This window comes from Fukomys damarensis, unplaced genomic scaffold, assembly GCF_012274545.1.
Source record: "Fukomys damarensis isolate Sample0158 unplaced genomic scaffold, DMR_v1.0_HiC HiC_scaffold_28, whole genome shotgun sequence".
In the NCBI taxonomy this organism is placed as follows: Eukaryota; Metazoa; Chordata; class Mammalia; order Rodentia; family Bathyergidae; genus Fukomys; species Fukomys damarensis.
In genome coordinates this window covers 34,774,096-34,789,848 of record NW_022900940.1, presented here as the reverse complement: position 1 = coordinate 34,789,848, position 15,753 = coordinate 34,774,096, and the positions used below count along the sequence as shown (strand labels likewise).

Below are 15,753 nucleotides of genomic sequence, written 5' to 3'. Positions count from 1 at the left end.
GAGACAGACAGAGAGAATGAATAAACCCAAGGAAAGAATATGATTTGCAGAGTTACCATACTACAATATTTACATAACCAGCTGTCAACCATAAAATCATAAAGCTTTACAACACAATAAATAATTGAAATGAAAAAGTCACTAGTAAAGAGATGAAGACTGAGTGGTTGCACCTTGTTGCTGACCTCAAGCAGCAGTCGACATTACACAGAACCTGGGAGCAGGAGATTTGGAATCAAATCTTTTCTCTCATACCTCCACTGGTTATAATTCACTTGAAATATATATTAGTGGAACTTTGGTTCAGTGACATTTTTTTGATCTTCAGCTACATCAGGCTGTATGAACTTACTACCAGCCAAAGCTGTCCTGAACTTTGTGTGATGCTCCTGACTCAGCCCTCCCCAGGGCTGGAATAACAGGAGGATGCCATCATACCAATAGGTACTGCCCTGGACTCTTCCACACATAAATTTGTTTTGGTCTTTGTCAGCAACCTTAACAAACACAACGGCTAGAAATGTCATGAACAAGACAGATCCTCCTTCCATGAACTCCCTTGTGTTCACTGGAAATCTCAACACTCCTGTGGTAAAGAAATCCAATGTGGAGGCCATCTTCTCGAAGTATGGCAAAATTATAGGTTGCTCCATTCATAAAAGTTTGTCTTAGTCGAGTATGTTCATGAGAGAAATGCCCAGACTGCTGTAGCAGGAGAGGATGGCAGAATGACTGCTGGCCATGTTTTAGATATTAATCTGGTTGCAGAACCAAAAGTGAACAGAGGAAAAGCAGGTGTGAAATGATTGGCAGTGGAAATGTACAGCTTCTCTTTTGACTTGGACTATGACTTTCAACATATTATGACAGGATGTACAGTTATCCAGCATGTGTTCCTCCTCCTTCTCCTCCTATTGCTTGGGCTGTAGTAACCTCAAAACACCAGCGTTTATCAGGAAACAACTCATGAAGGAGCAAAAGCAGTATCAATTCCAAGAGTGGACAGCTGGAAAGTTGAAAGGTGAAGACCTTTAGGCCATTAAGAAGGAGGTGACCCAGATAAAACAAAAAGTGGACTTTTTACTGGAAAGCCTGGTGAAAACTGAAAAGGAATAAAGCAAACAAGCAGTAGAGATGAAGAATAAGTCAGAAGAGGTGCACATCAGCACCTCCCTGAAGAAGGATGACACTTACATGAAGATGAAGTCTGAGGGTGCTGTAGATGACTCTGCTGAGGAGGGGGAACTACTACCTGATGATGATAATGAAGATGGGGGATAACCAGCTGTAGTTAATCAAGAATGATGAAAAAGAGGCTGAGGAAGGAGAGGATGACAGAGCACCAATGGCGAGGAGACTCTTAAACATACAGTGGGTTTTAGAAGTCTTTTCCCATATTTCTTTACCTAGGTGCTTGTCTTAAGATCAAAATTTCACCTTTCCCTTAGTATCTTGAACACATGCTCACTGTTCTTTGTCCTTCCCATGTTCATAATTGCCCTGCACCTAGTCCCATTTTCACTTCCTGTGATGCGCCCAGTAGTTTTGTTAAGTCTTATCCTATAATTTTGCTTTTTAATTTTGATACCTCTTTCTGACTTAACAATAAAAAGGTTGGATGGTTTTTTAAAAAACAAAAAAGAAAGAAAAATTCACTAGAATGCTTCAACAGCAGATTCAATAATACATAAGATCCTAATAAGATTACTGACATTTAGAAATGGGAAGAAAGGAGCTAAAGGTGTAGGGAAGGTGGGATGGGTAGAGGAAGGGTAATAAGGGAAAAGAAAAAAATTTGAGATAATGAAAAGATGGAAATAAAGTGTTTGTAGATGGGGAGGGGAGGAGGGGGTGAAGGGAGGGCAGGGGTAAGGAGAAAAAATGAGAATCAAGACTTGTCATGTAGAGGTACAAGATCCCAACAATGAATGTAACTGTATTGTATCCCTAAAATGTACCAATAAACTCAAAGCTGAAAAACAAACAAACAAACGAAAAAACAAAAGCAAAGAATTAGCAAACTTGAAGATAGGATAACAAAGTGTCAAGTCTAAGGAACAGAAAGAAAAAAATAATGAAGAGTAATGAACAGTCTCTAAGAGATTTGTGGAATATCATCAAGCAAACCCAGATATATTGGGAGTTATGAGGAAAACAACATGAAATAAAGGGACAAAAAGAATTTGTAAAAATTGAATAGCCAGGGGTCGGGATTTAGCCCAGTGGTTCTGCCACCTGCCTTGTAAGGGCAAAGTCCTGAGTTCAATCCCCAGCACTGGGAAAAAAAAAAAAAAAATGAATAGCCAAATCTCCCCCAAATCTGATGACAGATATGAATCTACAAGCTCAATGAACTTTAGGTAAGATAAGTTCAGAGATTCACAGAGACACATAATCAAACTACTAAAATCCAATAACAAAGAGAGAATCTTGAAATCAAGATTGTAGTCATTCATCATGTATAATGAACCTTTAATGAGATTAATACCAATCTCTCATCAGAAAGTCACAGAGGCCAAAAAGCAGTGGGATGACATATCTAAGTATGGAAATTTAAAACATACTTTACAAATATGAGTCAACCAAGTTCAGCCATGATCAAACAGTATTCAGGTGCTGTGAAGGTGTTTTGGATGAGGATAGCAAGTAAATAAATTGATAAAGCAAGTAAGTAATGGTGGGTGGAATTCATTCAATCAAAAGAAATGAATCAAACAAGAGCAGAATGAGTGGGAACTCCTTCTACTTGACCACCCTGACTTAGGAAATCAGTTTTGTCCTGCCCTAAGATTCAAGCTGAAACATCAGCCTTTCTTGTATCATAAACCTAGTAGCTATAAAATTTATACCATCACTTCTGGTTTTCAGACCTTCAAACTAAAACTACACAATCCATTCTCTTGGATCTCCAACTTATCAACTGTAGATTGTGGGACTTCCCAGGCTCCATATGTATTTAAAATATTTTGCGGGGCCGGGAATTTAGTTCAGTGGTGTCGCCACCTGCCTCGCAAGCAGGAAGTCCTGAGCTTGATCCCCAGTCCCCCCAAAAAATTTCCATCCATAAACTTTAATGGATCTGTTTCTTTGGCTAATCATAACAACTATTAACCAAAACATTACATTACATTTTAAAATTAAAAAAATTCTACCAAGGCATGGTTGTGCATGTCTGTAAGCCCAGAATTCTCAGGAGGCTCAAGCAAGAAGATCACTGCTAGTTCAAGGCCAGAATGGAATACACAGTGAGACTCTGTCTCAAAAAGGAAAATAAAAATTTTCTATAATTAAAAGAAATTTCAAAATTAAAAAAGAAATTAACACTTTTCTAGATGAACAAAAAGGTAAAAGAGTCATAAGCATCACACCTATTCTGAAAGGAATGCTAAAGGGAATCCTTGAGTCTAAATGAAAAGACATCAGAAAGCAACTGTAAGCCTTATGAAGAAATAATTATCTTCAGTGAGGGTAAACACATCAGCAAATAAAGACAAATGTTACCGTACCTTTAGTTTGCATGTTTATCATTAAATTTCTAAGATTTTTAAAACAAATACATCAAAATGTGTGTTACTGGACACAAAGTATATATTATTTATATATAATTTTCATATATAATTTATATATACACTATATTATTTAATTTACTTATATATAATTATATAATTGTGCATGTGTTTATATTTATAATATAATTTATATGTAATGGATAGTGTAATTTGTTAATTATAATATAGTATGTCATATGTAGTACATGCCTTATTTTATATATATTTTATATATAATATATAAAATTGTATATATTCATGTTTTACATATAATTTTATAAATTTGTGTATATATATATATATACACACACACACACACACACACACACACACACACACACACATACATATACTAAAAAATATAAATTTATCCCAGATACATACAATGTTATCCAGGAAAAAACATATGTTCTGCCACACCAAAATCATACAAAGCGCCTTTTCTGGACACAGTGAAAAAAACTACAATCAATAACAGAAAGAAAACTAGAAAACACTGCAAGTTAAACAATAGCCACACATAACTATTGGGTCAAAGATTCACCAGGGGAAAAAAAGAAATTAGAAATGAACAGAAATGAAAATACAACATACCAAAACATAAGGGATTGAAGTACAAGTACTACAGTTCAGATGGGTGTCTATAAATTTCTATATTAAAAAGAAACTACTAAAACAAATGTATCAGAAGAAAGGAGATTATAAAGACAAAACTATGATCTGTTTGCCAACAAATTAGATATGTATAAATGGACAAATTCCTAAAAACATACAAATTACCTAAATTTAGGGAGAATTACAAAAATCTCAAAAATTATTACTAAAAAGATTTAGTCAGTAATCAAAAATCTCAAACAGATGGCTTCATGGTAAAGTCTACCACACATTTAAAGAATCACCATTAGGGCCAGGGATTTAGCTCAGTGGTGCTGCTGCCTGCCACTCAAGTGCAAGGACCCAAGTTCAATCCCCAGTACAAAAAAAAAAAAAAAATCACCACCAATTCTTTACAAATTTTCTCCAAAATTAAAAAGGCAATGCACTTCCTAACTCATTCTGTGAAGCTATAATTTTTCTAATATCAATAAAGATAATACATGGAAACTACCGACCACTATTTTTCATGAATATAAATGCAAAATTCCTCAACAAAGCACACTAGAAGAATTACGTATAAGGATTAGGGGAGAGAATAATGAAAATGTTCTAAAACTGATTGTACTGGTGGCTATACAATTCTGTGAATATTGGAGAGACATTAAATTATATACTCTTTTTTTTTTCTCTTTTGGTTTTTTGAGACAGGGTCTCACTATATAGTTGAGACTGACCTGGAACTCACTATGTAGCCCAGGCTGGTCTCAAACTCACAGAGATCCTCCTGCCTCAGCCTCCCGAGTGTTGGGATTACAAGCATGAGCCACTATGCTCGGCTAAATTATATAGTCTTATATACCTTGGTATATGGATTGTATCTCAAAGAAACTGTTTAAGGACTTAGGTCACCCTGGCTCTCTAATATTCTATCTTTATTCTCTTCAATGATTTCACTCTCTGAAATGTATTCAGCTATCTTCAAATAGTGCCTAATCTCTGCAATCAACCCTGGCCATTTTTCAGACATCCAGATCAGAATTTCCCTAATTCTTGGTAAATGTATGACAGAACACATCACTCGCAAAGATCAAATTCATTTTCCTACTCCAGCAGCTAGCAGGTCTCAGCTAGCAGGTTCTGCAATCTTAGTCTTCCACACTAGTAGCATTACCTCTTCCCTCACCTCAATAATTACTCGTTTCTGTCAGCTCTACCTTCATACTATCTTTCTTTGTCTTCCAATTTATAAAGGTATTACTTCAAAACTTTCAATTACTCTCCCCTCCAATATAGCATTTTAATCCTATATACAGATCAAGAAATTCAAAGTCTAAAACACACCATACTTACCACTTCTGGAAATCCTTCAGTAGCTCCCCACTCACTGCAGAATAAAACTGCATTTCTCCACAGCTTTAGTTTTCATTATCCCACAAAATGAAATCAACTCACCTAACTAATGTCACTGTTCCTGTCATTCTTAAGCCTAAAATGTTAGTCTCCCAAAGGTATTCCTTTAGCATGCCACAGCTTTTGTGCCTGGCTGCTTTTTATTAGAATCTTCTCCACTTAACAAAACCCCTCACCTTCCAGGACCTGTAGGTCTTTATTATTCTCAAAATATAGCTGTCCTCAACTTTAAAATGTCACTAAACTGTAAGATGTTGGCAACATTTAAAGATGTTAATGTGAAAAAATACATCTTAGACACAGTTATATATAAATCTCTTCTTTTAAGCTCCCTCAATATAGTGTTTATATTTCTTATTTAGTTTCTTAGGCCTTTGTATTATGACTTATTACTGTCAACCACCATCAAATTATAGACTCTAGAGGACAAAAAGTCTGTCTTGTTTACCCATGATACAAGAAAAATCCCAGTAGAATTTTAGTAAGATAACCTTGCTTTCAATGTGTTAGAAGAAAAAGAAATAAAAAAAAAATACTAATAACACCTAACTTCATGTATATTCTCAGAATAAATTAAAGAATATACACTAAAATCAATTTGTAAAATGGATCTTATTCAAATGCAGGATTCTGGTATTTTAAAAGATAATTTACTAAACGTAAATGTCATATTGCAAATCTGTCATTCCTCACTATCGGAAGACACATTAATATAGGAAATTTTTCTGAAGTTCCTATAAAATTACTACATCCCATTGCACTTCAATAATATAGTAATCACTTGGCTCCAGGAGAACAAAGCATCCTTCCAAAAGTCTAGGAGAAAATGATTACTGGTTCCTATTCCTGTTTCTAGATGGCAGCTCTGTGTCTCACTCGTTTCCAGCCCTGTAGCAGCAATCTTTCAGAGAACAAGTATCAGAATATCCAAGGAGGCAATTTGAAAACAAATAGCATTTGTTTGTTTTTTGTCTTAAAGTTACATTAAATTACCTAGAGTTTTCAAATGACACGAAAGAAAGGTGTATCGAAGTGGGGCACAGGCTGAAAAACCTGATTCTAAGAGGCCTGAAGATAAAAATGAATATAAGTCTTAAAAAGAAAATACTATTCAGAGTTTATGTCCATCACTCAACTGCCTGGACAACTGTAATAGCCTCAACTATCGTCGTACATGCACCCTTCTTGTACACATCTTCTGCACTGTGGAAAACTATAGCTAAAGCAAAGTTAACTACTATCAAGAGTCTTAGAATAAAAATAACCTAGCTTCTCCCTGGCTCTTCAGTCCCACTTTATAGTTCTGCATACCCCATACCTGATGCTCTGGCAGCAGTGACCCAATTGAAGTTTGATATAAATTTTTAACTCTTTCAGGCTTTTGTACCTTTGCTCATGCTTTTCCTTTTTCCAGTAATGTCCCTTCCCCTACCTTTATCATCTCTGATCAATCTTATAAAGTTTGGCTCAATTTTCATAACTTGCTAAATTCCACAAACTACAAACCTTGCTAACTGCTGCTCCCTTAAATTCTATGTCCATCTCTAACTTAATCACCCATTCTACTGAAATTACCTTTTTAAAAACTATCTCTTCTAGTAGATTTTTAGTGCCATAAAACCAAGAACCAACTGCTTTCATCTTTATAGCTCATTTACCTAATATTATAGTGCCACTGTACAGGAAATACTTAAAATGAATTTAAATGCTAATCTTAATTCTGCTTTTCGGGAATCGGCTCTTTCTGTTGCTTAAAAATACAGGTTTTCTTCTACTGCTTGCCTTACAAGCACAAGATCCCGTTTGATCCCCGTAACCAAAAATAAATAAAAATATAGGTTTTTCCTCCTCAGGTCTTCTTAATAACTAGTATTGTTCATGCACATAGGTCTACTGATGATTATTATTCACTGGCAGCATACGGATATAGCTGAGCTGGCCAACTAAACTGCTTTCTGATCCATTTCCTAGACTTACCCTATGCTGCTGTATATAGCACAGGCCAATGCATTTCCCAAGCCAACAGTGCCCTCTTGCATAGATTTTGGCCAGGAACATTTGGCCAATGGGATACACTGATGGGTAAGTAGAAGTCAAAAGAGAGAAGCCAGCATTTCTCCTCTTCTCTCCTTAATATCTGTGGCATTACTGGCAGAAGTTATCTTCTCCATAAAGCCAGTTCCCTCCCAAGTATTCAGCCCTCCAATGCCCCAGTTCCTTCTAAGCACCCCTACTATGGCTCCCACTTCCCTACACAGGCCTGGCTTCTGTACTTAGGTAACACTACCTTCTCTCATGTTTCCTCCACGCCTAAAGGTAGCATGAAGGTTTCTTTCTGTGGTTAGAGTATTATCTGGGTTGTCTCACAGTCCGCTGTTTGGTTCCTGAGCAATTCAATTATTGTAGAACTAATTCCTTGATTAACTTTTCTCTGCTGAATGATCTACTATGGTTACTATTTTCTACATGAATCTTGACTCACTCTGTTTTTAGATGCCATTTTTTTTAAAAAAATGTAACAAATAGTGTAACACTTCACCACAGGGGAGCATAAAAAAACTTTGCATTGAAGAAAGCTTATTTTACAAATATATGTATTATTCAGAATAGAGATAATGGTAAGAACATCATGTATTAAATTCTTTAAAAATAAATAATCTAACATTTTATTCTTATCAAAGTATTCCTGAGATGAAGTCATTACTCAGCTGTAATATTTGTATGAATTAAATTAATCACTTACAATAAAAATGTCAGTTTTTTAAAACTTATTTAGAAGAAGAAAAAATTGGAAGGATTATGGGATTTGGAGTCACTGCAGGCCAAGACATCTGTTCAGAGAGGGAAAAAAAATGTTAAAACCTCCTGTTGGTGTCTTATATTCAGTCCTTTTTTAAGACAAATGCAATTAATCAGTTTAACAGATATACATCCATCAAACATATGTCCCACAATTTTAAGAACATAAAATATCACAGCTGAAAAAAATCACCTTAAACATAAGGAATGAGAGTACAATTTGTAAACAATCCAAAATTAACACTAATCATTACAGGACTTCTCAACTACCCCTTCATGTAATCCTCACATGAAATTCCTTTTACACAGTGATACTGACAAAACAGTAATTCATTCACTGTTCAAACAATATTTCAAGAAATAAGATACTTTTACAGCAGAGAGTACTTCTGTTATATTTGAATTTTGTAAGTAAAACTTAACATATGAATGCATGTTCTCACTTGCCACAAAAAGAAAATAATATCCTTAACAATTCCCAAACTAAAGCAAAAGCTCAATTTAAGACTGTAAATGAGGCCAGGTGTGGTGGCGCACGCCTGTAATCCCAGCTCCCAGGAGGCTGAGGCAGGAGGATCGCTGTGAGTTTGAGACCAGCCTGGACTATATAGTGAGTTCAAGGTTAATCTCAACTACATAGTGAGAACCTGTCTCAAAAACAAACAAACAAAAAACCATAAAAACCAACAACAACAAAAAAACCAAAGACTGTAAAGACTGTAAATGAAAGAATGATACATAAAGACAGGTCTGACATTAGTAACAAGGATCTGGTGAGCATTACAATTCTAGACATTTATGCTAATCATTCCATTTTATTTAAAACCACTGAGACAATTTCACAGTGAATAAACACAAACCTAACTAAAAGGTAACAAAAGTTCTACACCACCTAATATGTAAAGGGTTAAAAAAATTTTTTTTGTTTTGTAGGGCTTAGCTCTAGATTGTAATTTACTTAACTATTCTTATGTTAGTTTCTCCGGAATAATATCCCTATGGGTGATTTAGAACTAAAAAAAACAACCAGTTAAATTATTTTTTAAGCTAGAACAAAATTTTAAGTAATCTTTAATATTAAAAACTTTCACATATTTTAAAACAAATATATGTAGATGGTTTAATTAGCATCTGTTATGTTCAGACTCTACAAATAAACAGATTACAAGAAAGATCTACACCTATATAAGTTCTTAATGCCACTGCATTTACCAATTACTATATAGTTTTCACTAATATCACAAACCAAAAATGAGATCAGCATTTCCAATCCACCATCCCCTCTACTTGTCCTGACATAGTCATCATATTCTGATATACGTAGTAAAGATACATTTTCTTTATTCATTCATCTATTGATGGACATACTATATAGGCTGCTTCCAAGATTTAGCAATTACTGAATCCCTGTTTTCAGACAGATTTTGGTCAGTAATGTGACACTATTACAGATAGATGAGCTAGGTAGAAATATTACAGGCAATCAGATAAGGCTAGGTCCTCAGGAGGGTTAGGACAAGGGTGAAAACACCAAAGCAGCAACTGGAGACACATCAGCTGAAAACTACGCTTCAAGATAAAGAGATGAGCAGACCCACATACTTCCTCAAAGAGCAAACACTGGGCCTAATGAAGTCTAGATAGATATCATCCACCCCAGTGGGTGACTAGAGACCTCTGGACCCACCACTTCCTAAAAGTATCTGTTCTTTCCATCTTACACTTGTTACATGATTTGTTTCCCAACTGGGCCACCATAACCTAAGTGACTATACTTGTAACCTTATTGGGTGTTCGTGGCTATGGTCCATGTTGCACCCATGTGGGTTTTACCCTATAAAACTCTTCTGTAAAGTGGGGTCCCTGGGATACACACACAGGACCCCTCCAGCCCTTAGGAGCCTTCTTATCAATAAATTCCTTCCTACACTTAACCTCCATTGTTCCTAGGACTCATTCTTTGATTTCTAGAGAACAAGAGTTCAGTGTATCATACACTTGACAGGTTGCGAGATATATTTCATAGTTCATCTCCAGTATTATTTCCTGTAACAGTAGTGCACAAGAAATAAAGATAAGTAAAAAGGAGACAAAGAAAACAATTTTAAAATTGTACTTTTTAGGAAAAAGTGCAGTTCACAAAATAAGTTACTCAGAACTTTTTCCATTCCAAGAAACTCACCCCCAAAATTTTTAAATGTCAAAGACATAGGAAGTTTGAGCTTATACTTTTGACTCATAAAAAGAGCCTTTTCACCATAAAATGCTTAGTGCTTTCCACCTGTAAAGAGCCATCACAGAGGGCCATCACCTTAGACCTGGTAAACTGAATGCTAACTTTTCAGATTTCCAGCCCGAAAACCAAAATAATGGCTCCAGGCTACACTGTGTGTCTGTCTCTTTGTCTGTCTTCTCCCTCCCTCTCCCTCCCTCCCACATTCTATTCTAAGTGTATACTTTTAAAATTCTACCTAAAAAGCCTCTGTATGCCTCTTACTGGTAGGTCTTGAAATTTTTTTTTCTGTGATGGAAGTCAGTGAACTTACAGCAACCAGTGAGGTAAGTGAACATTCCCCATCTCCACATTAGGAAACCTCTCTGGACCCAATCCAGTGACATTAATTTCTTTTCTTTTTGTGGGGGGGTTTGAGACAGGGTCTCACTTCTCACTATGTAGTTGAGACTGACCTGGAACTCACTGTGTAGCCCAGGCTGGTCTCAAACTCACAGGGATCCTCCTGCCTCAGCCTCCTGAGTGCTGGGATTACAGGTGTGTGCCACAACGCCCAGTGGGGGGTTCTGGGGATTGAACTCGGGACCCTTATGCTTGTGAGGCAGGTGGTGGCACCAATGAGCTAAATCCTGGGTCCCAGTGATATTAATTTCTGTCATGTTAATTCACAAAGAATAAACATTTTTAGCCTGTTTTATCCAGCATTTGTGATTTCAGGAAATTATTTTGTCCATGTACTCTAGCTGACCACATTACCCCCGTTTTCAACTTCAAAGAAGTTTTGTATTTTCTAATTCAATCACTATTCATTTTGTCCAAATGTGTAACACTGAAACAGCAATTCATCTTGATTCACTAGAACTACCTAGGACAGAATTTCATCAAATCTATCAATCATATTATACCTTTAAGCTATTAAGATGGCTAAGATTCTAAAATTAATTCTTCAAGTAAAAATATATATAACTTGTCACAAGACTGGGTCTGAGGGTCCCTGAGGCTAAAATAAGGAACCTATCCCACCCTTGGAAACTAAGTTTGAAGGTTCATTGACTCCTATCTGGGAAAAAGAATTTTCAGGACAGGCAATAAAAGACACAGAATAGAAGGGTTTATTACAGATTTTAAGGACACACTCAAAGGTGCAGTGCAGGCACTCAGAAAAACAAGACACATTATCAGCCAGAGTTGGATATACTGGAATGTCTTCAAGATGGTCAATCTAGGATGTGTATTTCTACTGTCTGTCAGGTTACCCATCTAGCAGGTTATGTAAGAATGTAAGCCATCTACTAGATTGAAGTTGAGGTATTGCCCACCAATATTGCTGCTTCCTTGGGTATGGAAGAAGCAAAATTTACAGGTAAAAGGACAGGTCGAAAGACTGAATTTACAGACTTACTGTCTTTAAGAAATTTAGGGGGAGAGCCAGGCGTAGTGGCATATGCCTGTAATCCCAGCACTTGGGAGGCTGAGGCAGGAGGATCACTGTGAGTTCGAGAACAGCCTGGGCTACATAGTGAGTTCCAGGTCAGTCTCAACTACATACTGAGATCCTGTTTCAAAAAACCAAAAAAATAAATTTAGGGGGAAAAAAATTTTAATGAGTTTCCTAGAAGGTAAAAAAGCTTGAATACTTCAGTTAAGTACAATTTTAAAATCTCAATTTCCTTGTCTCCTTTTCCCTAGTTTTTGTTTTTTCTACCATATCTCAGAACCACCAGCAGCAACATATAAAATATACAAAAATTTTACATTTCTAACTATTAGAAGCTTAGCCGGAGTTGTTAGAAGACTACAAAGGAGAACTGAGCTCACTATTATTTCTACTAAGAAACAGAATTATAAGGAATAATTACAAAAGTAATTATCACCAAAAAAGGGAAAGTAATCCTAACATTTGTTAAAATGTACTGATCAACAAAGTTAATGAATGCTTTTTCTTAGGAAAACAAATTATTCTAGAAATGAAAGAAAAGTTAAAACCACAAAAAAAAGCTGACAAACTTGCTACCCCACAAAAAGCACCAAACCTAGACAAATAGGTGAATTCTTTCGATCCTAGGCTAAACCATTTCATGGCAGAGGTGTCTCTATTCTTTTGATGTAACTAACAATACTGACTCTAAAACTGACATAAGTAGAACTGTTATACACCTGCTATATTTATGAATATGACTGCAAATATACAAAAAAGTATTACAACATAAAAACCCACATTAAAAATATACCCAAATAAAGTTTACTTTGAAACATATTAAAAATTTGATACTAATAAAAGTTGTAATATAATTCACCAAATTAGCAGGACAAAAGGCAGAAAATACAGTACAAGTCCAAAAAAGTATAAAAGTCAGCATCCTTTCCTAATAGAAAATATTATGTATGACTTTAAAGAGCACATGTGTAAAATTAAAATTGTATTCTGAAAACAGTAGCCAAAGGAATTAAAGGGATAAACAAAACAGAGGTGTACTTATTAAAAAGAGGCAACATTCACCAATTTTTATGGGAATATTCTACCTAGAAAACCAAAGAGAAGCAACTACCAAAATTTAAGAAAATAAGTATGTGTGATTAGCCAAAAAAAATGCAGAAAGAGACTGCTGAGGAAAGCTTGGCTCCACCCAGATATAACAATGTATTAAAAGCTATAGGAAATTATTATTGATGCATAAAGAGACAGATCAATTGATAAAAACAAGATTCAGGAAATAGATCCAAGAAGATACATATGCATAAGAATTTAATAAAGGTGGTGTTTCAAATCTGTGGTAAAAAGGCAAATTGTTCATAAATGATGCCTCAAGTCATCTTGTCATTTCAAATGAATAAATTTGGATCTTTCTCTGTACACAAAATATTTCTAGACAAATCATTGACTTACATGTAAAAATATAAAAAAAAATGTTTAGCATAAATCAAATATTAAGTTTTATAATTCTGGATACAGAAAGTCTTACTATTCTCAAACCAAAACCATTTGAGTACTATATAAAAGTTTAATAGCTATTTCTAAGAATTTTTATTTATTTATTTTTTGGTAAAAGGGATTGAACTCGGGTCATTGCGCTTGCAAGGCAGGCGGTGGCACCACTGAACTAAATAAATCCCTGGCCCTGTGTAAAAGAATTTTTAAAAGTCTAAGCAATTTTTTTTTTTTACGTGGGAATATTTACAACATATTGTAAGTACAGGGTTTTAGGTTTTTTGGTTTTTTGTGTTTTTTGGGTATGGGGATTTGAACTCAGGGCCTTGTGCTTGCCAGGCAGGTACTGTACCACTGAGCTGCATCCCCAGCCCAGGTAAATGGTTTTTTAAAGTTCCAATATAGAGATTTTAAAAATCAGTAAGAAAAAAAAATCCCCCAAAATAGACAAAGGGCTTAAACAGGCACTAAACAAGAATAAAAGCAGTCTATCAGTATTTGCCAATAGTGACCAAAAATAATATATAAAACCTTCTGGTAGCAAGGTTATGTGCAAGTAAATCCTGTCGTGCACTACAAATGTGGGTATAAATTACTTATCAGGCAACTTGGCAGTAAGTACCAAAATCTAAATTACACATATCCTCTGATACAATAATCCCAATTTTAGAAATATATGTAAGAGTAGCAATATCATGCATGGGGATATATGAAAGAGGAAATTTTTAAAAAACAAAACTGATTAGAATTAGGAGTTGGAAAGCCGGGCATGGTGGTGCATGCCTGTAATCCCGGCACTCGGTAGGCTGAGGCAGGAGGATCGCTATGAGTTCAAGACCAACCTGGACTACATAGAGAGTTCCAAGTCAGTCTCAAGTACATAGTGGGACCCTATCTCAAAAAACAAGCAAACAATTAGGAGTTGGATGCACAATCAAAATTTTAAAATGAAGAAATCATATGCGTAGAAAAGGGGAACATTAAATTTGATTTTTAGAAAGATCACTTTTTAAATTTTTACTTAATGTTGATTGTTTTGTTTATTGTGAGGAAGGATCTCCCTCTGTAGTTCAGGCTGGCCCTGAACTTACTATGTAGCCCACAGTGGCCTCAAACTCCTGGCAATCCTCTTGCCTCAGCCTCCCAAGTCCTGGGATTACAGGCATGTACCACCACGCTCCACCAATATTGATTCTTTATTAATGATACATTGTCATGATTCAGGAAGATGAAAGTATAGATAGGAATGAATTAATCTATTTTTATAGTTTTATTTTTTAGGTGTGCATATCCATCAAGAGATAAGAGTTTAATTCTGCTCCTCTTGAATCGCGGCTGCTGTTTTTTTTAAACAATAAAATACAGCAAAAATAATATTCTATCAATTCTAAGTCTACCCTCTAAGAGGTATGGCTTTTTCTTTCTGCCCCTATGAATGCTCATTTTAGGATACTCCCTCTCAAAATCTACCAGTCCTGTTCAAGTCAAATAAAAAGGACTCAGGTGCTCTGGCAACAGCCCCTAACTGAGCTCCTGGACACAACTTCCAGCTATGTGATTAAGCTATTTTGGAAGTAGTCACTCTAACACTACTAAGCTGACACTGGGTGAAATAGAAGAAACTAGCCCCACAAATTACACAGTCATGAGTAAATATTACTGTTGTCTTACGCTGGTTAAATCTTGAAGTGTTTCATCATACAACAGTTAATAATCAGAACAATCCCTTATTTGCTGCTATAGTTTAGCACCTAGAACAGTATCTGATATGCAGCATGTACTTTTAATAGATATATCAGAAATATAAAAAAGAAATATGAGAGTTAAAATGATGCTCCAGCAAAAGATCAGTCAAAAGGAAGTAACAGACTAGTGCAAAAGTAAAAAGAGTAAAAAAGGTAACTACAATGCCTAAGTGTTATAAATCTGTATAGGGTATATTCAGTCAAACAAGGGAATCACAGATTTAGTGGTGTGAGGAAACTTCCTGAGCAGTGTTTTTTTTTTTTCCATCAAGTTTATTGGTACTTTTAGGTATATAGTACTGTTACGTTCATCATTGGGATCTTGTACCATCTTGAGCTTCCCATTTTATTTTTCTTTTTATTGAGTTTATTGGTACAATCTAGGTATACAATACAATTACATTCATCATTAGGATTCTGTACCTTTACATAATAGGTCTTGATTCTCATTTTTTCCCCTTGTCCCGCCCTCCCTTTACCCCCCTCCTCCCC

General features: G+C 35.5%; 1 protein-coding gene and 1 pseudogene across 16 annotated transcripts in view; one reads left to right on the top strand and one right to left on the bottom strand.

Moving 5' to 3' along the window:
* LOC104854341 overlaps nt 1–1,423 on the top strand; it is a 2,354-nt pseudogene extending 931 nt beyond the window's left edge.
* Tbc1d5 (TBC1 domain family member 5) overlaps nt 1–15,753 on the bottom strand; it is a 552,135-nt gene that overhangs the window by 527,784 nt on the left and 8,598 nt on the right. The window lies entirely within an intron of this gene.